Here is a 24883-nt window from a genome sequence, read left to right on the forward strand (position 1 = left end):
CCGCCTAGATTTAATCAAGGACCCGTAGATCCGCCCGGAAGGGTTGAATCATTCCTTTGACTTCTTTCTGCGCCACCAGGGAATAACTCCCGATTGATTTGTCGTTCTCCAACTGCCGCCGTAGTAGTTACCATGGAATCCGTGTTGTGAGCTTGGAGAAATGAAGAACTCTGGGCGCCCGGTCCAAAGTTTAACAAGGGCCAGGATGATACAGTCGATGTGGACGCTATGCTCCAATGTGGAGGGAGGGTCATGAACGACCGTAGGCGATTCCCCGTCTCGGGTCCAACCCGCTCTCCGATTGCTTGTGCACACATGTTGATGAAAGCATCAGGGTTCATACTACTTTCGACGTGCATTGCAGGAGTAGTTGAATCTGTGCGGCCAGCACTAGATGGTGTAACTAATGGTGTTTCAATCCCTGAAGAGGGATTCTGATCTCCAGTTGTTATAGTTTCTTAATGTGAACGAAAAACCCTTTGTTTGATTAAGGATTCCACGCTCACCGCACCAATTGATAACAAGTAGTGAAATTCTGATCAACGTCTGTCCCTGTGGGGGCGTCGTTGGGTTCAACGGGGGGAAGCTCTGATGCCAAAGTCAGTAAGGTGAATCAAGGAAACAAACTGAATTGACAAAGGTTGTGAGAATGTGTACCTTGATAGCCTAGGGAATCAGGCTATATATAGCTAGGAAGTCGTAACCTTCAGGCAACTAGAAAGCCTCCATTAATGCTTCATTAATGGCGGTTACAAGTTATCTTTAACCTGGCGGTTAGCTAATTGATAACTCATTAATGATCTTTATGGCCGAGTCGGCGGCCAGCCGTTACAGTGGCGAATCAGGTGAATGAAGAGATTCGCCTCATAGTTCCGCCAGCGGATCTCTCTGAGCAGAACCGTGGAGATCCACCTGCCGGCTCCTCTTTGGGGATTAATACGCGGCGTTCTCAAGGCGAATATCCCTTTTGGTCCTTGGGATAATATCTCTATGTTATCAAAGAGGCCGCAGAAATGCAGAAAGAGGGAACTTTGCCAGAGCAGGCCGCAGGGCCGGTGGTCATCGCGGGAAGAGGAGCCGGGGCCGTTGCGACCATTAAGGGCAAGGCGCGGCGAGAGGAGACTGCAGTCGCGAATAGCGAAGACTTGTTGGAACTGAAGATTCAACGTTTTCTCGACAAAAGGGCCCTCGGGGGCGTGATGGGAGGAAGCATCACCTCCAGCAAAACACCACTAGTGCAAAGGATCATCGAGACGAGGTTCCCACGCGACTGGAAAGCTCCTCGACTGACCCAATATTCAGGGACCGAGGATCCCAACGACCATGTGGCATCATTCATGAGCACCATCAATTTATACTCGAAGGATGAGGACATCATGTGCAAGGTCTTCCCCACCACCCTCTCATCAAGCGCGCAGGAATGGTATCGGGGACTTGCCTTGAAATCAATTGATTCTTTTGATCTCCTAAAGGATCTTTTCCTCTCCCGGTTTGCCGCAGCAGCGAAGGTCAGGAAGATCAGTTCGGACCTCAACGGGCTCAAGCAGCGGACAACCGAGCCTCTGCGCAATTTCCTCTCAAGGTTTCATCACATGGCCTCACAAGTTAAAGGCCTCAACCTGGAGGTGGCCCATGACGCCTTGGCAAAAGGGACCACTTGCGAGCCTCTAAAGCAGAAATGTTTCCGAAAGATGCCAAGATCTTTCGAAGAGCTGATGACCATGGCACAGACATTTGTCAAATATGATGACTATGACCGGCCCGCCGGCTACGAGGAGACAGAAAGGGACAAGGCCAGAGGCGACATGCACAAGCAGGCCCGGAGCCGCGTGAGGAGGCCCGAGTCTGCAAGGAGGCCCCGATGCCTTTTCCGGCCTGGACCGAGCGCGCCAACTCAGAGCGTAGGGGAGATCGATCCCGAGGCAAGGAGGTGCATTACACTGTTCAGAGTCAACCTCGCCGATTCACACAGCAAGTTCCGGCCAGTGACAAGGGCAAAACCCGGGCAGAAAAGGAGTACTGCAAGTATCACAGATCCTCCGGACATTCCATGGAGAACTGCTATCAACTACAAAAGGAGATTGAGCGGATCACGGAGCAGGGCGCGCCACCAAAGACGAGCAGGCAAAGGGAGCAAAACCTGAAGCAGCGGGAAGCGGGGCGAGTAGAGGAGCCAAAGAGGCCAAGGTACCATGGGGAAATACACGTCATAAGGGAAGGAGCACCAGCACTTTCCGCCCCACCCGAGAGCTCCCATAAAAGGAAGGCGATCGAACAGACACTAACGGTGCAACCGCCACTCCGTACTAGCCATTCGGAGGCTCTTGTTGTCACCATCAGCATCGCAGGTTTTAAGACACACCGAGTGCTGATGGACACAGGGAGTTCGGTGAACTTGCTCACCTGGGCAGCACTCCGCGCAATGAAGAATACTCGCACTGCCCTCCGAGCCGGGACTTTCCCTTTGGTTGGCCTCTTAGAGATCGAAGTGCCGGTAAAAGGAGTTATAACACTACCAACTATCTTCACCGAAGGGGTCGAGGAAATCGAGGATACCGCAGAGTGGGTGGTGGTCGATATCCCCCTGGCCTATAATGCCATCATCGGAAGGCCTCTTCTGGCCGCCCTGAGGGCCACGGTGGATATCTCCGGACTATGCTTGACTTTGCCCCTTCCGCATGGAAAGATCACCATCCAGGGGGATCGTATGCTGGCCAAAAGATTGCAATGGGAGGCGACTCAACCTCGAACAGCGCTCTACCTAGAGGATGGTCTGATGGACATGAGGGGTTACAATCCCGTGCCCATCGAGCCAGTCGATGACCGTATCCTCGGGGATAACAAGATAGTGAAAATAGGGATGAGACTCGCTTCCTCGTTGGCCGAAGAGATCAAGGCTGTCCTAACAGAGCATTCGGATGTGTTCGACTGGTGCACCGAGGACATCACGGGGGTCTCACCTGATCAAGCAATACACAAGCTGAGCATCGACCCCTCTGTCGAACCTGTGAAGCAGAGGATGCGAGTGCAGGTGAAGGACAAGCATGCAGCAGTAAAGGCAGAGATTGACAAACTCCTAGCTGTAAAGTTTATCCGCGAGGTCAACTATCCGGACTGGCTTTCTAATGTTGTACTTGTAAAGAAAGCCAGCGGAAAGTACCGCATGTGTGTAGATTTTACGAATGTCAATAAAGCTTGCCCCAAGGATTCTTATTCGCTGCCTAATATAGATCAACTCCTTGATCAAACTGCCGGTCGCAAGATCTTGTCTCAGTTTGATGCCATCGCTGGTTTCCAGCAGATCCCTTTGGACCCAACCGACGCCGAGAAAACCTCTTTCATTACGCACGAAGGCACATATTGTTACAATGTCATGCCTTTCGGGTTAAAGAATGCGGGGGCCACGTACCAGCGCTTGGTAGATAAGATGTTCGCCCATCTCATTGGCAGGACGGTACAAGTGTATATCGATGACATGGTGGTCCTAAGCACCGAAGAAGGCGACCATCCGCAAGATTTAGCGGAAGTGTTTAAAATCTTTAGAGCCTATAACCTCAAGATAAACCCGGAAAAATGTTTCTTCGGAATTCGCAGTGGTAAATTCCTGGGTTGCGTGGTATCAGAGAAGGGCATCGAGCCTAACCCCGCAAAAATCGAGGCTATTCTAGCAATGGAACCACCGCGCGACCTGCAAGGGGTTCAAAGACTCAATGGAAGAATCATCGCTTTGGAACGTTTCATCTCCTGCTCGGCGCAGCGTTGTCTCCCCTTTTATAAAGCAATCAAGAAGGAGCATCCCTTTAGGTGGTCTACGGATTGCCAGTCGCGTTCAACGCCATAAAATTTTTCCTCGGAACACCACCACTGCTCTCGGTGCCAAAACCAGAGCAGGACATTCACTTATACTTCACCATCACGGATGAAACAGTAAGAGTCGTTTTAACTCAAGAAGAGGGGACAGAGCTTTTTCCAATCTACTTTCTGAGCAAAGTGCTGAAGGGAGCTGAGATCCGATACTCCGAGGTTGAAAAAGCCCTATTCGCTATCACTCAAGCTTCAGAGCGTCTGAGACCATATTTCCAAGCGCATATGGTTGTGGTCAGAACCAATTATCCGCTAAAAAAGGCCGTCCAGAGACCAGAGGTTTTCGGTCGTATCACCAACTGGTCCGTTCGGCTCTCCCAGTTTGACATACGTTTTGAGCCCTGCACGACGATCAAGGCTCGAGCACTGTCCGATTTTATCGTCGAATTCACCAGCTGTTCTATCACCAAACTTACGACAACGACAGCTCGCACTGACGGCATCTGGACTATGAGCATAGATGGGTCCTGCGCTCCAGGACGGGCAGGCGCTGGCATAGCCATTCAAGGACCCGACAATCTCCACATGCGGTACGCCGTCCGACTCAATTTCCCGACCACGAATAATCAGGCCGAATATGAGGCCTTGATCGCCGCTCTTCGGCTGTCGAAAACAATAGTGAACGGACGGCTAACGATATGCTCGGACTCAAAGCTTGTCGTCAGCCATGTCAGCGGCACTTACAAGGCAAAGGACCCAACAATGTGCTAGTACCTGGCCCTCGCCACATCCCTGATCAATGACCTCAGGACAAAAGGAGTAACCCTTGACCTAGTGCTAGTACCGTGAGAGGAGAACGAGGAGGCAGACGCTATCGCCGCTCTTGCAGCAGGCGAACGGTCCAATGACCCGCTCACCTTAATCGAAATCGCAGGCGCCCCGGCCATTCGCATCGAGAGCTCGCTGCAGATCGACTCAGCAGACGCCGCGGCAGGAGGATGGAGAAGCCCAATTATCAGATATCTTCAGAATGGGACACTCCCCGCAGATCGGATAGCGGCATCCCTCGTGGTCCGACGTTCTTGGCGTTATGCATTGCATGATGGCTCACTTTATCGCAAATCCACCACGCATCCCTGGTTGTGCTGTATATCCAAGGAAGAGGGGGATCACTGTCTTAAGGAAATTCACCAGGGCGTCTGTAGCTCGCATCAGGGCGCCCGAACAATTGCGAAGAAGGCCCGGCCCCAGGGGCTCTACTGGCAGACCATGGATTCCGACGCAATGCGTCTAGTCCGCAGTTGTCAGGCATGTCAACTACACGCCAATACTCATCACGCCCCAGCGGCTCCATTCAAAGGTATCATCACACCTTGGCCATTCGCGGTATGGGGCATCGACCTACTCGGCCCTTTCCTAATGGCTTTGGCACAAAAGCGTTTCGTGGTCATGGCGGTCGATCACTTTAGCAAATGGATCGAAGTTGAAGCCCTTGCCAAGATAACCGCCGACAACGTTATCAGTTTCCTCAAGCGAACAATCATATACCGATTCGGGGTCCCTCACTCCTTTATCACTGACAATGGGAAACAGTTCGATTGTAGTCAGTTTCGCGATTTTTGCGCAGACTGGGGCATCAAAGGACGATACACGTTGGTAGCTCACCCTCAGAGCAACGGCCTCACGGAGGTAAGCAACCGAACGCTCCTTCGAGGAATCAAAGCGCGTTTATCCGACCAAGGCAGGGCATGGCCCGATCACATTACGACAATCCTATGGTCATACCGCACCACCCCTCATACAGGAACAGGACGCACTCCTTTTTTCCTCGCTTATGGGGCAGAAGCAATGGCACCATCTGAAGTCATCCTTCGCTCCCCCCGACAAACCAATTTCGAAGAGGTCGACAACAGCGCGGAGCTCAGGGACGCCAGCGACCGACTAGAGGAGGAGCGCCTTAATGCTCTATTGCATATCACGGCCCATAAGCAAAACATCGCGCGCTATCACGATAGAAGAGTTCGCCCCCGCACTTTTTAGGTCGGAGACCTTGTGCTCAGAGACGCCGCAGCTGCGCAATCCCCCTTAGCTCAAGGAAAGCTCGGCCAATCATGGGAGGGGCCGTACAAGATCGACACTGTTCTCCGTAATGGGGCTTACAAGATCGCCTCTTTAGACGGGATGGTCTACGACAATAGCTGGAATATCCAAACGTTAAAGAAATATTATCAATAGCTTGTACACGAGAATCATGATTAATAAAGATATTTTGGTCTTTTCGTCTAACAATATCATATTTGTTAACGATTTTGAGCGAGCAGAACTCTATCGCGTTCTCCGCCAACAAAACATTCAAATGTTATCATCAGGCTCTTCGATCATATCGAACGCCTCCTACATCGTCTAACAATATCATATTTGTTAACGATTTTGAGTGAGCAGAACTCTATCGCGTTCTCTGCCAACAAAACATTCAAATGTTATCATCAGGCTCTTCGATCATATCGAACGCCTCCTACATCGTCTAACAATATTATATTGTTAACGATTTTGAGCGAGCAGAACTCTATCGCGTTCTCCGCCAATAAAACATTCAAATATTATCATCAGGCTCTTCGATCATATCGAACGCCTCCTACGTCGTCTAACAATCCCATATTGTTAACGATTTTGAGCGAGCAGAACTCTATCACATTCTTCGCTCGATTTAACATACAAATAATATCATAAGACTCCTCAAGCATCCGAATATAACACCCGAATGTTATCATTTGAGCATCTCCACACAACATTCAAGTGTTATCATAGGGCTTCTCGAGCACCTCGAACGTTTGCAACGTCATCCGACGTTCCCTATATCAATAACGATTATCTATTTCTCGCTAGCTAAATTTTCTCCATGTAATACCGTCGGTATAAACTTTTTGGGAAATCTTCACAAACAAAGAGGATAGATTCAGATAAACTCACAAACTACATAAACAAGGTCAAATAAAATATCAAACTACTACAAGATCACTCCTGCTACAAAGAGCCATTACAAATATACATATGGCTATAACAAACGCATAGACAAACCCAACACATTCAGGTAGATCGAGGACAATCTGGGTTCGGGATAGCTTCCTCGTCCATCAAATCTTGATGCATCGCTCTCCAGTCCACACACTCATCGGTATTATGGTCGTTCTGCCTATGGTATAAACAGGCTTTGCCCACATGCGTCACACGATGATTAGGATTAGCAGGAACGGGACCAAGACTACCCTGCCTCGCAAACTCCAAGAAAACCACACTTCGAGGTTTGATGGGATCGACGAACGTCGGTCCATACGGACGCATCGGCGAATCATGGCGCCCTACTCGCCGGTACTCCGTCTCATGAGGCAAGTTTATCACCCTTTCCATCTCATCAGCTAGAAGCCTTTTTATCCAGGAAGGATGCGGATTGAGCACCGGAGCGATGGTTTCATCGGGCTGGAGATACCCGATGCCCTCATGAGACCATATTTTCTTTTCTGTCGAAGAGAGCGCGCTAATAGCTACCTCACAGGAATCGGTGACAGATCCAGTATAGGGAACGGAGTTCTCACTCTCCACTTTCCTCCTTTGAGAGGCCCAGTCCCGGTTCATCCAAATAGGGGACGAATACCTCACCTTCCTTTCCAGATCGCGCTCCTCAGACGGAGGACAATAGACATAGGGATGTGGCATCGCTGATATTGCCTTTTGCACCTCCAACACGCGGGCTGGATCGACAACGTCCCGAAGCGACATTTCTCCGAGAAGATTAGTTAAGGAAGAAAAGGAAAAGACGAAAGAGAAATTGCAGGTCCACAACAAAAAATCCGGCTCCTATTTATAGCAAGACGGAGAAAAGACGTGAAAGACATCACAATGAACTCCAATCAAATCAACATGCAGGATACATAATTAAAATACCACAATATCACAAAAAAGATTCAGATTGTACGGGTCATCATTACATCTTTGAAAACAAATGAGCAAAATACAACTTCCTACTACTACTTCTTGAAACGACCACAAAATTCGACAGCCTTCACCTGGGCAGCTTTTTCATACACATTCGGAGCAAAGATCACCTCCCGAGGAACCTCATAACCTACGGAGTAAGCAGCGGTGATCAGCATCATACGATCCAGCTTTATGAGTTTCTCCTCGCGCTGACCAGCGAGAGCACGAAGATCAGTAGTCTCCTTTCGCGCAACTTCCAGTTGTTGCCTAAGGGAGTCGTTCTCCACGGACAACACTGCCGCCTGTCCCATTTTCTCCTTCAGATTCTCCGCCACTCGGCGAGTCCACCCAACAGCCATCCTAAGCAACACCATGTATGCACAAATCTCCTCGACATCTTGTGTCAACCTCTTGGAGAGCTCCACTCGACCGATCGTCTCTACTTTCAGTTTCTCGGACAGAACGGTAATCTCGGCCCCACGAAGTTCCAGAAGCTCCCCCGCAGCTACCAGTTTCTTATTTGCATCCTCGAGATCGCCAACAGATCTCCGCAGAGCGTTTTCCATATCACGAAAGACTTGATCATCATTAACGCACATGTCGAAAACCCTGGTTGCATTCTGGATAGCCTACATAAGATAGCACAAGTTAAAGACGAAAATCATGAAAGACAAATCTAGGCAAACAGTGCGGATAGGAAAACTCACCACGCTAAGGGCCGATAATGTTTCCAGGCCCAGGTTCATTTTTGAAACCCCCTCCATCCGCTGATGCTCCCCGGGAACCCTGGCAACACGAGCCATCGCGCGAGCTAGATCGGAGGTCATCATATCAGAGTGCACCGATAAATTCATGACATAATCCCTGAACTTGGAGATTTTCATTTCCATCCTCTTAACCATTTCCGGATGATCTCCTACCCGATCTAGCACGTCAGTAGATAGCTCGGTCCCGCCATCAGTACAGGATTTTCTGGCACTCTCGCTGGCCCCATCTGCATTTTTCCCGGCAGGCTCTTCCCCGGCCCCAGTTTCATCAACAGATTTCCCCGTATCCCTTTTTCGCTTCCGAGCAAGTACCCCATGATTCGGACTCCCGCCTTTTTCCTCTTCAAGGATGATCACCCCCACATCTCCCTCAAGCTCCTTGGCAGCTGGATCATTCACGGGCTTTCCTTGCGAGACATCGACTATTCCGTCAGCATCTTCTCGCGCATCAAAAACCCCTCCCATACTCTGCACCACTTGGTTCGCATCCTCGAGCGAGGAAAATGAAGCCAATGAACCCGAAGCTCCTCCCAACGCCTCATCAGCGGTCTCCAGACCAACACTGAATTCATTGGGGTCAAAGTCCATGCTGACGCGAGGATCTCCTGGACCTGTAAATACAGAAGGAAAAAAGTACACTAAGGCATTCCGAATACACAACAGAGCATTACGTGCGACATAATTCACAAAGCAAGTTAAAACCCCAGCCCCTCACCTACAACGGCAACATTCACTAAGATCGCCTCTAGTTCCGCCAATTCTCCGGCTTTGAAGTTATATCCATGTTTCCATTTCTCAAAATCCGCAGCCGACCACCCCGAAAGTTGAGCCATCCGCCATTGATTCCAGATGTAGTAACCGGCGGCCAGGAAATGACGGACTAACTCATCTACATCCTGCTTATGATCCTTATCTGATGGGAGATCTTTCAGATATTTCACCAGATTCTCCTCGAATGGCAGCTTCGGGCGGGTTTTCAGCCATGGACTGGAATCCATGGGGTCTTCGTTCCATACCACCCTAAAAGGAAAGTCTCTGTCGAGTTTCCTTACCAAGAAATAACGGTGCCGGTATTCGGATACTTTATCTTTCAAACCACCGATCACTTTGAACTTCTGGTGGGAGAACATAACATGTTGGGATCGGTGCCCCTTGCTCGGTTTAAAAAACTCACGAAAAACCAGACCTGTTGCTCGATACCCGGCAGATCGACACAGAGAATAGAAGGCAACCATCATTCTCCATCCGTTCGGATGTATTTGCCCGGGTTACAGATCGTATTCCTTCAGCACTTCTACAAAAAAGGGAAGGAGTGGCAGTCGCATCCCCGATTCAAACTGCTCCTCATAAACGATGAGCTCATTTGCGCCACCCGCAGAGTGAGCTCGATTTTCTTCGCCCAGCGCAACCAATTCATAGGGTTCCCTAAGTCGATATACCGCAGATATCGCCGGTAGGTCTACTGAGACGATTATACTATACGCATCCTCCATTGAAAGGGATTCCGGTCTCTTAAGACGCTCGGCTCTCTCAAAGCGTTTACCCTCGATATTAGAAGTCCCAAGAGATCGAGGTAAGGGGCCGCTCCGCGGTAATCAGACCCTCCGGAACAACCACTACCACCTCTAGAACGCCGGCAGCAACGCCTCCGGCAGGACGATCGACAGTAGGCGGCGGACGAACAATGGACTTCTTTCTTTTCTTCGCCGCACCGGCCACTGAGCTATTTTCACTCTCTTTTTCCGCTCGCCTTTTTCGCGATACTGTTCGCGTCCGCGAAGCGTCACGAAGTGTGAAGTCACCAGGGGTAACCGGCGGCAGTATGTTTAGGGCTCCCCGTGAAGAACCCTCTGACATAATACCCCTCCCCAGAAAAGACGAAATAAAACAAAGAGAAACACAAAGCCAAAGCCAAGAAATTATACGACTAACCTTAGGAAAAAGTTACGACAAACTGACGCGAGGAATCTCCCGAAGAACAACGATAGTCAAATGACCACCAAATATGCAGAGCACGAGCAAAGGAGGGTGGGCCGACACGATCACAGAAGGAAGGCAGAACCCACAGCAAGCAAAAACAACGGCAAATACTCTCCCAAGGAAAGTTTGAGGAAGAAATAAGAAGCTTTCTACTTACCTTTTCTAACATTTATAGCAGAAGGGTAAAAGGCGCCGGCACCGAGCATATTTTCAAGAAATATTTACGGCGCATGCGGGGGATTTAATTACAGACGTAATTAATGCGGCGCTACAAACAAAAAAACGCATGCAGTAATCCCAAAGGTTTCTTCAATTAATCCGACGAACTCTTCTTACGGTTGTCCGCCATTTATCTAGGCGAGAAACAGTTGCAATCTCGAATCTTCTCGCATTAAATACTCGAATTAACTCTTCGGCGAGGGGACTACATGATTCGGGATATGAATAAGGGCCCCAAGGCCCAGGAGGCCCCAAGGCCCGAGCACCCTCTATAAATACACAGCTCATCTGGGAAGTAAGGGCGGGTAACTCTTTCTAACTCTCACACATTTGATTAATAGACGCTCTTGAGCTACTAACTGTCTTGATTGTCGGAGTGTCCGCAGGGACCCTTCCCGGCACAGGGACGAACGACCAGAGAATCAGACCTCGGCACCAAGGACTCGGATCACTGTATTCGCATTCCCAGATTAGTATAGATTAGCATTTGTTTTTCTATTGTAATTTGCAATTAGAGGAGGCTTCCTCAGATTATTGGAGAGGTAATAAAGATCTAAAAATCTAAAGAGCTTTGATACAGTAAATGTCGTAAATAAATACAACTTATTCTTTTGGTATGCCATTTGTTGTAGCTAATTTTTTTAATTTATGGAAACAATTCATATTAATTCCCATTGATTTTTACATAATTTTTAATTATGTAAGTGGATTTTTTTAAATATTTAACCATGTTTCAGTTTTTTTTGTTGTTGTTGTAAAAGGAAGTGCAAATCCGATCTTGTTCTGTTATGTATGATCCATGCTCCCTCATCAGCAACATCTTTATGAAAGCCTGAAGAGAGAAACAGAGAATGTGCTTGTCATTTCAGTTTTTTTAAAGAAAATTTGATTTTAATGGATGTATAATATTAAATTGGATTTTTATTTTATTTTATTTTTCTATTGTTTTTCTGATGTCTTTACATAAGTCTTTATTTTTTATAAACTCTTATTTAGTAATTGAAAATTTGTTTTTTTACGTATCTTTTATATTCACTACTGATTAATTGGAAATTTGTTATCTTTTATCAATTGGAAATTTGTTATCTAATAGTTAATTTGTACAATTGAAACTAACTTTATTCGATTTTAATCATAATGCATCTTTTTTTAATTTATTAATTAAAAATATGGTTAAAAAGTCTACAAGGTTTCACATCTTGTGTGGGTAAAAAATTATATAGAAGCTAAATATAATTATAGAGTAATTATATCATTAAAATATAACCACTACTGATTATTATTTTGAAGTTAGATAAATAAGATTTAATATGTTGAACTCTTATATATCGCACAAATATAAATTTTTTCTAGGTAAGTTTTTTCCTTACAAATTTAAGATATATTTATTACTACAATTTTACTAATTTTTTTGTTCGATTTTATTATTTTATTAACAAAAATTTAATGCATTATACATCCCGTGCATTGCACGGGGTTTAATACTAGTTTTCACTAAACTCGTTAAAGGAATTAAATTAATCTTCACCTTATATAAAAAAAATATAAGATATTAGAATTAATTCACACATGCTTAAAAAAGAATTCAATAAATTTTTATTTTATTTAAAAAAAATAAGATATCAATACGTTTAACTTAGACGACCTTATTAAGAAATACGAGATATCAAAACTAATCCACGCTGACTCGGAGGAATTCAAACTTTTTTTACCTTATGTAAAAAAAAGTATAAGATATATGTATGTTATATAATCTTATTATTTTGATACATTGAACGGAATTCAAATTTTTCCATATATAAAAAAATATAAGATACGAATGTCATGTATATATATATATATTGTATACGAGTGATAAGAGTATATCACTTTCGTAATCAAAAGGAAGATATAAGGCTGGTACAGGATTTTATGCAGATGGAATACAAATTAGAGAGGAAGTCCCATATTGTTTGGACCGCGGATCTACATCTCAAGTTTACGGATGCTATAAGCATATTGCGTGATAATGATAAGAGTAACTTCACTCTCTCAATTTAATCCTTTGTAAGGTTTTTTTTTTTTTTAATATTTCATAACATTTTTCTTGGATAAAATGCAGAAGTTACTAAATACTAAAGCTAATGAAGGTACCTCATCTGACAAAAACCCAAGTTGGAAGCCATCTACAGGTTATTATTTTAATGTTTTATTATTATTATTATTATTAAAAAATGTTTATTTATTTTGCAAATATGACTAAGAAACGTTTATTTATTTATTTTTTTGAAAAGAACGTTTATTTTATTTTATTTTTTTCCAAAAATCGGCTTATCCAAAGGAGGTTGTTTTTTATAAGTGGATTTTGGAGGAAAAAAAAGTTTATTAGTCACAATGTTAATTGGGGATTTATAGAGTTTAAGTGTACAACCCTAACCCCAAAAAAATTGAACGCTAAAAGTTGTAGGTCATCTGAATGTGGAAGATGGGGTTAGAGTTTAGGGTTAATTGGGATTTAGCTATTTGATGACAAATGATGAGTAGGTCAAAGCTTTCCTAGAATGATTATGATTTCTAGTATAGAAATATATTTTTCTGATTTTAACTTTTTTATTTTATTTATTAGCGTTACGAAAAGTGCTCTAGTAATGTTCTAGAGATATCTAATGCCTGCAATTTTGAAATTATAACTCAGTACAAACAAAAAAAAAACAAGCAAGCTAACTTAATTCAGGGCTTGTTCCATTTAACTGTTGTTAGACTTGTTGATGGGTTTAAAAATTTCTTTGAATTTTATCTCCTTTTGGTAACGTGTTTAAACCTTTTTTTTTTTATCTTTATTTCAATAAATTAATTTGATCTTAATAAACTGCAATTTGTGTTTATTAAGTTGACATAATTTTTAACAATGGAAAATCTTACTTTTTTGTTTCAGAAATATAGATCTAAAAGGAAGCGAATTTGCGAAACTGATCCGGTCCAAAATGTTGATGTTATGGACCAAGAAAAGGAAAATGTTATGGAAATTTCTAATGATAATTCAGTAAGTGATCTCTTGGATGAAACTCTTGCCCTGATTCCGTTTGAAATACCTAATATGGAAGAGATTATGGGAACTAGTTCCAGAAACATGTTGAACCAAGAGGGTAATGGATATGAACAAGCGGTGAATCTTCTTGAGGGCGACGAAATCATAGGTTCGACAATTGATCCAAATTCAGATGATGTTGATCGTTATTGTGCGTGGCTCGGTGATGCATTGCTTGAAAACAATTAGATGTGATGAGTTGAGTTGTGAGATAGGTGATATTGAAATAAAGAAGAAATTGATTGTAATGGCTCATGAGAGGGAAAATACATTTTGGGCCTCTCATTTTTTTCTCTCAAGTTTTTTATCTTTTATTTTGACACATTAAGTCCTTCACTATTTATTTGGAGTTTCAATATTATGCCACATATGTTATTGGAATAAAAAATAACAATATTAGATAATTTATTTTAGTTGTTGATAAAAAAAAATACTCTATAATAATTTGATGAGTTTATAAGGAAATGATTAGTGTAATATGTAAAAATGTATCTAAATACTAATAAAATTATTTACCCTAAAGTTTATAAGGAAAACAACAAATTTATATCTTAAAAGTCTCATCATATTGGTGAATCGTTTTAAAAGCAATAGTATTATAACCTTAATCTCACTATATAATGCCAAAAAGAGATTTAAATAATAATGGGGTTTATAATAAATTTATTAAATACAAATACTTATATTTTTACACAAAAATATGAAATATTTCGATTATTTGCTATATGAGTACACCGTGTGAGAGAAGCTTAAATCCCAAAAAAGAGTAATTATTAGTAAAAATTGATTTAACATCTTCCTCTTTCCTAACAGCACATTGAGTTTCATTTCCTCCACCTTTCTCTTCCAGAAAAGGCTTAAAATGGAACGATCTAGGGACAAATGTACCCGCTTGAAGAAAAGAAAGACACGAATGGAATGATATAGGAAACGAAGACAGCTGCTTGAAGAAAGGAAAGGCTCAAAATGGGTATGCTTGCTAGGAGCAAATGTATTTTTATTTTTTTTTATCTTATCTAATTTATGGTGTAATCTAGAGATCTTGTTTATTTTGACTGTGCATAATGAACTAATTAAGACTGTACAGTTTCAAATGGATATGCTAGGTAGGTTTTTATAATTGTCTACAATAGGTTTATTTTGCATTCCGGTGGAAGCTAAATTGATGGTGAATTAATCTTAAAAGGTGTGTTCCTCTGTAACTGGTAGCTGTTTTAACTTAGTTGTTTTGATTTTTCTCTCTGTTTGGATTATGAAAATGTTGGTGCTGCAGATGCATTGCAAGGGATCCCGCCATCTTGCTGCTGAGTCGAGGCTAAGAGAAGCAGAATTTAACAAGAGATCATCATTGGCTAATACTCTGCTTATTCCACTAGTATTAACAAAAGAGTTAGGTTAGCTGCTAATAAACCATTGATTGAGCAGACAAGGAAGGCGGCATCCGAGGTCCTTTATGGTTAAACCTCCGAGCAGAACTCTAGAAACCGAAATTCAGTGACAAAATTGGGTGACGAACATGTGACAAATGTGCCAACAGTGACAAGTCCTCCAGTCCAAGCATATGATAGGTCACTCATACAACAACAACAACCAGTGGATTTCCGAGCACGCAGAGAGCTAGAACTCAAGTTTATACAAGCTGGTTGGAAACGAGATGGTCATGGAAGATGGTACAAGGATGAGAATGTAAGCGATATTTGCAGCTTGATCATTCCAATAATTATAGATATCGATTCAGTTTCCAGTTTTGACTTTGTATTATTGATTTTCTAGTACTATGATATGTCCAATTATGTTTGTAAATGCTTGCAGGTCGAATTTGAGTGAGACGAAGAAGATCCAAATGTCTGTCTTTGTTAAAAATCCTCAACTAGGATCATCTTAGAAGACTAATGGATATTCTCATCACGGTAATAGGATCAATTGATTCATGGACTGTGGTTACATTATTATGATAACTTGAAATACATTGTGCCTGATATCTCTGTTTTTCCAAAACAAAAAAAAAAGGCTCCATCTTGCTTCATCAGTAATGCTTTTCGGGAGTGAAGATGGATGAGTTGATCTGCATATTACAGAGTAGGTGAGTATCTAAGATGCTCAAATGGCAAAAGCAGGATATGAACGTAACCATGCTTGTTGCTGAGTTTTACTTGTGCTTGTTTGATTTAGAAATTTAATGATCGCAATAACGGAAATGTGTGTCTTTCACTTCAAATGTAGGAAAAGTTCGAGGTTACGGAGTTGTTCATTAACAGTCTTGTATTCTATAAAGGGCAGTGGCGATCTATATGACAAATTGCGGTTTCAGTTTGCTATATTTCAGGTATAAGCTGTAATTCCAGGTAAAGGAGATACAACATCTTTTAGGAAAGTCAAATCTAAAAACCATGAAACTATTTTTGTTTTATGTTCTAGTCAATGTTGTTAAAAGCTCTCAAGGGGATGAGACGTCGGCCTTGAAGAGGGTAAAATGAGTATTGAAGTTTCAGAAAATAAAGATAGACTTTTATAAATTAATTTTCTTTTTCTTATAAAATTTTATTTGTTTTTGTATGAAACTTGGTTGTTGAATGTTGGTTGACTAGCTGTTTACAGGCTTTTTACAAAGGAGATAAACGTTTTTGCCTTCTTCAATTCACCCTTGGAAATACTGTTGGTTTCCTATTTCTCCTCTTCCATTGAATATATTTGGAAACTAAATTTGTTTTTTAAAGCAAAATAATGTATATAATGTTGTTAACTTAATTTTTTAGGGTAAATAATTTATTAGTTTCCATATGATTATATAGATTTAACAAAAATAATAATAATGTCATATGAGTTGTATCCAAGTTTCACATGTACGACTAGTTCCTGTGTGACATGGAGACTTTTCCATCGATTCGCTAATTAACCAATACCGAAGGGACTTCCCCCTACAAGCATATTTTGTCAATATCTACTTTTAAGAGTATAGATGAATTGTAGCCAACATTTGCTACTATTCTTGTGTATCAAACCTCGGTTCTCGTAGGATTTTGCACTTTGAACTTGTCGACCCCATAATCTCCATAGTACTCTTTTCCTATGAAGGTATTTGTCTCTCTTTTATAAGGTCAGATGTCCGCCTCTTGATTCTCAAAGGGTGGATCACTGAGGCTAAGTTCTACTAGTTCAAGGATTATGAGTTCAAGAATGTGTGTTTCATTCACCATTCATTGCTAAAGCCTACTCTAAAGCATGACATGTACTCTCCCTAAATAACTTATTGTTGGAATATTTTTTCAGAGCATGCACCAGAAAGTAATTGACATGCAGGATAGTAAAATAAAAGAGCTCAAATTTTCAGAGATTATGAAAGTAAGGGTTGATGGCAATCCCATTGATGCAAGTTAGTGATTTTCGTTTTTATTTTTCCTGTATCTTATTTTTGTTGGGAAATTAACTATTAATTTAAAACAATTAAATACAAAGGGAATTAGTGTAAAGTCCTAATTAATAAGGGATTATATTTGAAATTTGTAAGGGATTGATTTTGTAATTTATAATTATAAAAAATAAATAAATAAATAAATTGATGGAAGTTGACCACCGAATTTGGTGGTCAACTGAACAATTAATTGTGCCAGCAACTAGTGCTGGCACAATTAATGAGAGAAGGTGATCCTTGGCTTTTAAAGCCAAGGATACTTAAATTCAAAGAACACAATTGAGAATTGTGGGAAATATAGGAAGAGAAAGGGAGTTAGGGTGGAACCAAAATGTAGTGAGAGGAGGCATAATTGTGCCTTGTGAATTTTGAGAGTTTGTTTAAAGGGTAGTCTAATTATTTTGGGGAGAAATAAAAATAATAAAGATAATTATTTCGAGGTATTTTCGGGAAACATCGGAGTGTACTATTTTTGTTTTATCTCATTGTAACTCTAGAAAGTTTCTAGAGAACACCCTCTTGTAAACCTCATAAATTCAATAAAATTGTTTTATCGCTTCCGCTAAATTGTCGCAATCAAGAAAAATTCTCAACAGTGGTATCAGAGCTATGGTTCAATGTAGCGTCGCCCACCAAATCAATTGGGCGTGAGAAAATGGAGAAAATGAGCAAGCAGTTGAGGGAAGGACTGCTGGCATGGGGAAGCCCAAATGTTTCGTGTAAGAAGTTTGGGCGCGTGCAATGGAATTGTAGAAACAAGAGAAAAGAAAGTGTCAATGTGGCAAATCATGTTGGCGAAGAAGAATTTGTTTAATTTGTTTAATATATATATGATGTACTTTCTCATCATCAACAAATTGATTCGGTGAGAAGTGCACCGAGAAGTTGTTTGCGGAGAGAAGTGCTCCGTTTACAAGGTGATGATGAGAAAGTACATCATATATATATTAAAAGAAAAAAAATGAAGATTTTAAATTAATAGTTAAGGGGAAGATTGTTGGAAAATTAACTATTAATTTAAAACAATTAAATAAAAAGGGAATTAGTGTAAAGTCCTAATTAATAAGGGATTATATTTGAAATTTGTAAGAGATTGATTTTGTAATTTATAATTATAAAAAAAAAATAAATAAATTGATGGAAGTTGACCACCGAATTTGGTGGTCATTTGAACAATTAATTGTGCCAGCAACTAGTGCTGGCACAATTAATGAGAGAAGGTGATCCTTGGCTTTATAAAAGCCAAGGATACTTAAATTCAAAGAAGGAAGAGAAAGGGAGTTAGGGTGGAACCAAAATGTAGTGAGAGGAGACATAATTGTGCCTTGTGAATTTTGAGAGTTTATTTAGAGGGTAGTCTAATTATTTTGGGGAGAAATAAAAATAGTAAAGATAATTATTTCGAGGTATTTTCGGGAAACACCGGAGTGTACTATTTTTGTTTTATCTCATTGTAACTCTAGAAAGTTTCTAGAGAACACCCTTTTGTAAACCTCATAAATTCAATAAAATTGTTTTATCGTTTCCGCTAAATTGTCGCAATCAAGAAAAATTCGCAACAATTTTTTCTTTTTCTTTTATTCAGGGTGTATTTTTTCCATTTCAACTTTCTCTCTATTATCTTAGCTTATTGTTAAATCTTATTGGATTTTTTTTCTCCGACTAGGTAAATGCATGAAAAAACTTGAATTTATTCCTTCAGTCATTCCTGGGGTTGTCTAATTATATCCCTTTCTCTTTTAAGCTTCTTGTTGACCACTTTTGGATAATGCTACTGCACACGGATTCTAGAAAGCTATAAAGAAGCAAAAATTGGATTTGGAGCTGGTGACAACATTAAAAGCTCAATTTTAAAAGCTCTCTACGACTGTCCCTTCATTGGTGCCACTGTGGAGGTATGATTGTTTATAAGTTTCTGGAGTGAAATTTGCACTTTACTGATTTAGCAGATGTAAATCACATTTGGGGCATCCTAGTTGCTTCCTTTTAATTTCTTGCTTGGTCACAGTAATGTGAATAATTATGTTTTGTCATTTCATCTCATTGTTACCAAATAGCCACTATTCCTTCTAACGTTTTACTTCTTTTGTTTGATGTTGACAGAACTCAAATGGCATCACTATATGCGTTGTTGCAAGTTCAGCTGTTATTGAGAAATGCGATGTTGAAACGTCTTTGCTCACTTTTCGTGAAACTGCAGAATACAAGGAAAAAATTATTATTTCTACAGCTCATGAACCTAATTTGGATAGCAAAACAATAGTGACAACAGTTGTTACTTTAGGGTAAGGATCCTTGTTTAGAAGATACAAATGCTAACTAAGAAGTCTTGCTTTAATTGATTGGCATGTGCTGATTGATTTATCACCGTAAGTATGCACTGCAGTCGCAGTAAGATTTTGGATGGTCAATCATTCTTGGATTCATATGCTTCAGGCCACAACTTTTCTAATCCATTTTAATTTGTATCAACGAAGTTTTGACATGTGAGAAGTCTTCAAGAAAATTTTGCAGAGAGTTTCAGGCCCTTGTTAATGTTGCCCATTGCTTATCACATGGCATATGGTCTTTAATGTGCTTTCTGGCTGGATATAGGGTTTACTGGTTCTTATAAGAAAACTTGGCCTTGTACAAATGACTAGAATGTGCTAGTTTGAATTTTTTAGATTAAATCAATCATTTCCCTGGTTTTTTCTTAAATATATGATGTATTTTTTTTTTGTTATTAACAGTTGTGATGAAGTACAGACTTCTCAAAAAAGTAGCTTGTTATCCAGATTGGCATATCATTTCCCTTTTGTTAACAAATTTTTTAGGAGACACCATCAACAATTGGATGATGATGATGTGATCAATGGACATAAAGATGCACAGGTTCCCAAGACAACAAACTCGCCAGATTCTGATGAGATGGAGATTAGTTCTTTAGAAGGTTTAGCTGGAGGTGTTGACAAAGACTCTGAGGAGCATGAAAGATTACCAAGCAGCAGTTACAACGACCTTATGGTTTGGGGTGTGGTTGCTGCCTTTAGCTTGGGTTGCATTTGATGTACTTTCCGTAACTAGATGTGCATTACCTTTTCAATTATTTTATTTCTGTTATTGTTTTACTATGCCAGGAGTTACAATAATGGGTCTTATGAAAATGAGATTGACTTGTTAGATGCCAGGGCCGAGTCTTTGGATTTTTATGATGAAACTACTAAAGGTAGAGCTTAAAGATTACTCCCCATTCCAGTTTAATTTGAATGATTTTCTCTGCACTTCTTGTTGGAGTACATTTTGAGAGTCAATAACAAGTTAACAACACTTTTTCTTTTCCTTGTTCGTGCTCAAAATGTATTCTGTAGAAACTCCTGCTCTCCAAAGGGAGCAACTTGCTAGGTGGAACTTGGGACCAGGTTATCAGATTGCACAAGAATGGGCCAAAGAAAGGGCTGGAGATACTTCAATGCTAGATGATTTGAGCATCTTTCACCTGCCAGTTGGTGTGAGGCCTATGGACGGGTCTAAAGAGGGTCTGGATATCTCCTATGCTGCTGAAATCCCAGAGTCAAATACTGAGGGTGTGATCAAAGAACAAAAACTTGCTAATTCCAGCATTGCATCTTTGGGTGCGGTAACTGATAATGGTTTTCTATTAGTAAGGGAGTTCTATAATAATGCATCCATGATGTTAAAGGGTAAACAATATGATGCGCCCAAGAAGCAAGGAGTCCCCTCTGTCCGTGCTGCATGTATGCTGGTAATCCACCAACTCTGTAATATTTTGTTGCAACAGATGCACCCAGATAGGCTTAGTAATAGGCATAACATTTTCCAATTTTACAATGTGGCTAATGTCATTATTAGGACCTGGCTATCCTTCAGTTTAACCATGTTTGTTAATATGCACCGTAAAGTGAAACTGTGCATTATTTATAGCTTTTTCAAAGAAATTAAAAGTTAATTATTTTGTCAGCTTTACTTCATTGTTGTTGAGCTATAAAGTTAAAATTGGATTACGTGAGAGTAACTTGGTTGCTTTTAATGTTTGTCTTCTGAGTATGGATATTCTGCATGAAGTTATTATTAACAGTCTCTCTCTCTCTCTCTTTGTGTGTCTGTGTATGTTCATGTGTGTGTTTGTAACTCTCATTAGAAAATAAAATATAACAATTCCATGTTCCCATTTAGCCTTTTCTTTTCTTGCTTTCTGGTCTTAGACTTGAAATTAATCTGATAAAATTGTTCCATTAATTTCTAGTTTTGCCAGTTTGCTTTACCTATCCTTTTCAGTGCTTGAGGGCATATTTCTTGAATGTCTAAATCTTTGCAGGAAGCTGAGCGAGATTCCCCCAAAAAGTGGAGTCCTATTATGGAGATGCAGTACAGAGGAGGGGGTCTATAAAGGACGATGCCAAGGAGGGCTTCCTGAAGGGAAGGTACTAATATTTAACACCTTTTGTGTGTGTGCTTTCACGTGTGGAGGATATTAATTTTGTTGATTGTCAAAGATATTTAAAGATCTCTTAGTGGGTCAATTTAAACAGGGTCGACTTATCCTCGGAGATGGAAGCGTATATGATGGTATCTGGCGTTATGGTAAGAGATCAGGTCCAGGTGCTTTCTGCTTCAGCAATGGAGATGTGTTCCAAGGGTCATGGAGGGATGATTTGATGCATGGCAAGGTTCGGTCTTCCTCTCCTGATTTTTTAAACTTCAGTGATAAATTTCAAAGACAGACTAGCCAATAAAATTGGCTTCTCATGCTATGCCACATCATTCATATCTTGTTTGTGCAATGTTTATGGCTTTTCTTTCCTCAGTTCACAATAATTAATTCTTATTTTGGATGGCTTAAAAATGTTATCCTTCAAAAGGTCTGACAAGTTCTCCGGGAATAGAATTAGTGCAAGGGAAAGAAAAATGCATGGGAATGGGATACAAGATCAGCCATTAGGGACTCTAGGACTTCATGACTATGAAAGATTTAAAAATAATACAATTACTTTGGTTACTATTTGTATTTGACTTTGCTACTACTAGAGTAAGAATTTACTTTATGGTACTTGTGCAAGTATTTTTAATCTCTTCCATTGTTAGGTTGTTTTGAGTGACTAAAAAACGAAGCTGAAAGTTAATTTGGTACTTCTGTTCGTTCTTTCTTGGTTCTAAATCAATTGGTATCGTTGGCCTTGTAAACAGTGCAGTAGATAATGATTGCCAAAGTTATAGGCATCTATTCAAATATATTGAACTTTTTAGTGGAGTATTTACTCTTAAGCAACACACATGCACACACTTATTAAAAAAAAAGGCATGGGCAAATGTATGCGCTTATATATGCTTGAGGCAGTATATATGTATGCATTCTACTCTGGTTGTGTGGTTGGGCACCTTTGGCTTTGCAGAAATTTTCCCGTAACCTACATCCTTCCCTTGTTTGTCTGATTTCAATATGGTTTTCTGTCGTCATGTAGGGTTGGTTCTATTTCCACACTGGAGATCGATGGTTTGCAAACTTTTGGAAGGGAAAAGCCAATGGTGAAAGCCGCTTCTACTCAAAATCTGGCAAAGTATTTTTCGGTCAGTTTCAAGATGGATGGCGACATGGCCATTTCCCTTGTATTGATGTTGATGGAGCAAGGTTAGTATTTGTTTCATCATCATTGCTGCCTTTTCTTCTTCCAAATTAGTGTTTTGAGGGGGAAGAGATAGAAAATAAGGATAAAAACAAAAGCACCGAGAAAGTAGTCCAGGTATGCATGTATGAACATGAGAAAAAGACTTGTGATTATTCACCGGTAAATATTCGAGAAAGTAGTCTTGGGGCCATAGATATCATTGGCTTATGTTAAACTGAGACTATAAAATGACAATATGGCCCCAAGACTACTTGGGGCCATAGATATCATGCAAGTTGTACTTTGTCTGGGCTGGTGTATTAAGTAGTTGATAGTTCTCTAAATCATCTTTACGTCTCTATTATACATGGCTTATGTTATTCATGTAAAACAGGCTTTTACTCCTTGAATTTTACTGTCTGCAAACATATCTGGGTTCAATTAATTGGCCTCAGATTTAAATGTGGTGTCTTTGCAAAGCTAATGCCTTCTTGCTTATTGAACATCTATATATATTTGTTGAGCTCCAAAATGGCAGAATCAAGTTCTTTCTAAATTATTCATCTCTTGTACAACCCCAGGCTCCAATTATCTTATGAATTCTGCATATTTACAGGTATGTAGAGACATGGGATGAGGGTGTTCTCATGAGTCGGAAACAACTGGACTTGGATAATGATGCTGGATAAACATGAACAGATAATTTCTGGACCCTTTTTTTTCCACTTGTTTGTATAGTAGCCTCTTGCCAAAATAAATTGGCAGGGGAAGGCTTGCCCCCAGTACACCCTTGTGGTGGGACCCCTCCCCGGACCCTCGCTCAGTGGGGACGCGTAGTGCGACCGGGCCGCCTTTTTTTTTTTTTTTTTGTATAGTAGCCCCTATTCATTTTACATATTAATTATTAATAGATTGCAAGTGTTTTCCAACTTGTTCCTATCCTTCTGCGCCATGGACGATACAGCAGAACAATTTCCTGTTGTTGTAAACCTTAGCAAGTACATAAACACTAGTTCTTTTAACAATTACCATAAAATCACAGTTTTAAATGATTGCTTAGATGATTTGCACTAGGCAGCCAAACACTAACAATGATAAAATTCTCAATACCCAACTCTCTCTCGCCTCACGCACAAATACCATTTTCTCATAATAAACTACTCACTTTGTAGCTCAACAAAACTAACATTTAGTTTGTTCTGTTGTGCCTTTCTTTCTTTGGGGTATAAACCTTTATATTTTGGGTCTAATAGGATTGGGATATAGAATGTTAGTAGTAGCCCTTTGTTTATCAATACCACCCTCTTTAGAAACAGTTTTGTCCTCAAGACCATGGTTAGGAAACTTTGCTTGAATAGTGAAAACATCTTCCCACGTAGTGTTGTCTACTTCCTGGTCCTACCATTGGATGAGTCATTGAGTAATGGTGTCACCATGTTTCTGAGCAGTTCGAGTAGCTAAAAGCTCGGAGCTGACCAATTCTAACTTTGTCATGAAGGAGCAACAAAATGCTGACAAATAGCACGCTTAAATAGAGACACATGAAATACGGGGTAGATTTTACTAGAGGGAGGAAGTTGCAACTGATATGCTACGGTGCCAACTTGAGCGACAATCTTATAAGGACCATAGAAACATGGAGCTAATTTGGGTTAGATTCGCTTGACTACTGATTGTTGATGATGAGGCCGAAGTTTCAAGAAGACCCAATCACCCACAACAAACTCCACTTGAAGACGTTTCTGATCAGTGGACAGTTTCATTTGTTGCTGCGAATGCCCTAAAAGGCACTTAAGTTGGCGCTTAGCTTCATCGCGATCTTATAATTCACGACCAACAACTTCAACTCGGACTTCCCCTAGAATGAATTGAGTAACATATGTGGGTTTACATCCATACACCACCTTAAACAGAGTAATACCCATGTATACATGTAAGAAGGTATTCTAACAATATTCAGTGCACACCAACCAATGGGACCAAGATGTGGGTTGTTTAACGCAAATATGACTTTAAATCGCGATTCATTACCTTAGTTTGGGGTTTCAGGGTG

At 40.8% G+C, this 24883-nt stretch overlaps 2 pseudogenes; both read left to right on the forward strand.

Moving 5' to 3' along the window:
• Positions 1-15070: 15070 nt before the first annotated feature.
• Positions 15071-15672, forward strand: LOC136208101 (uncharacterized; annotated as a pseudogene).
• A 191-nt stretch (positions 15673-15863) lies between these two features.
• On the forward strand, positions 15864-24672 carry LOC136208102 (protein ACCUMULATION AND REPLICATION OF CHLOROPLASTS 3, chloroplastic-like; annotated as a pseudogene).
• Positions 24673-24883: the final 211 nt, after the last annotated feature.

Source organism: Euphorbia lathyris, chromosome 10 (genome assembly GCF_963576675.1).
Source record: "Euphorbia lathyris chromosome 10, ddEupLath1.1, whole genome shotgun sequence".
Taxonomy (NCBI): domain Eukaryota; kingdom Viridiplantae; phylum Streptophyta; class Magnoliopsida; order Malpighiales; family Euphorbiaceae; genus Euphorbia; species Euphorbia lathyris.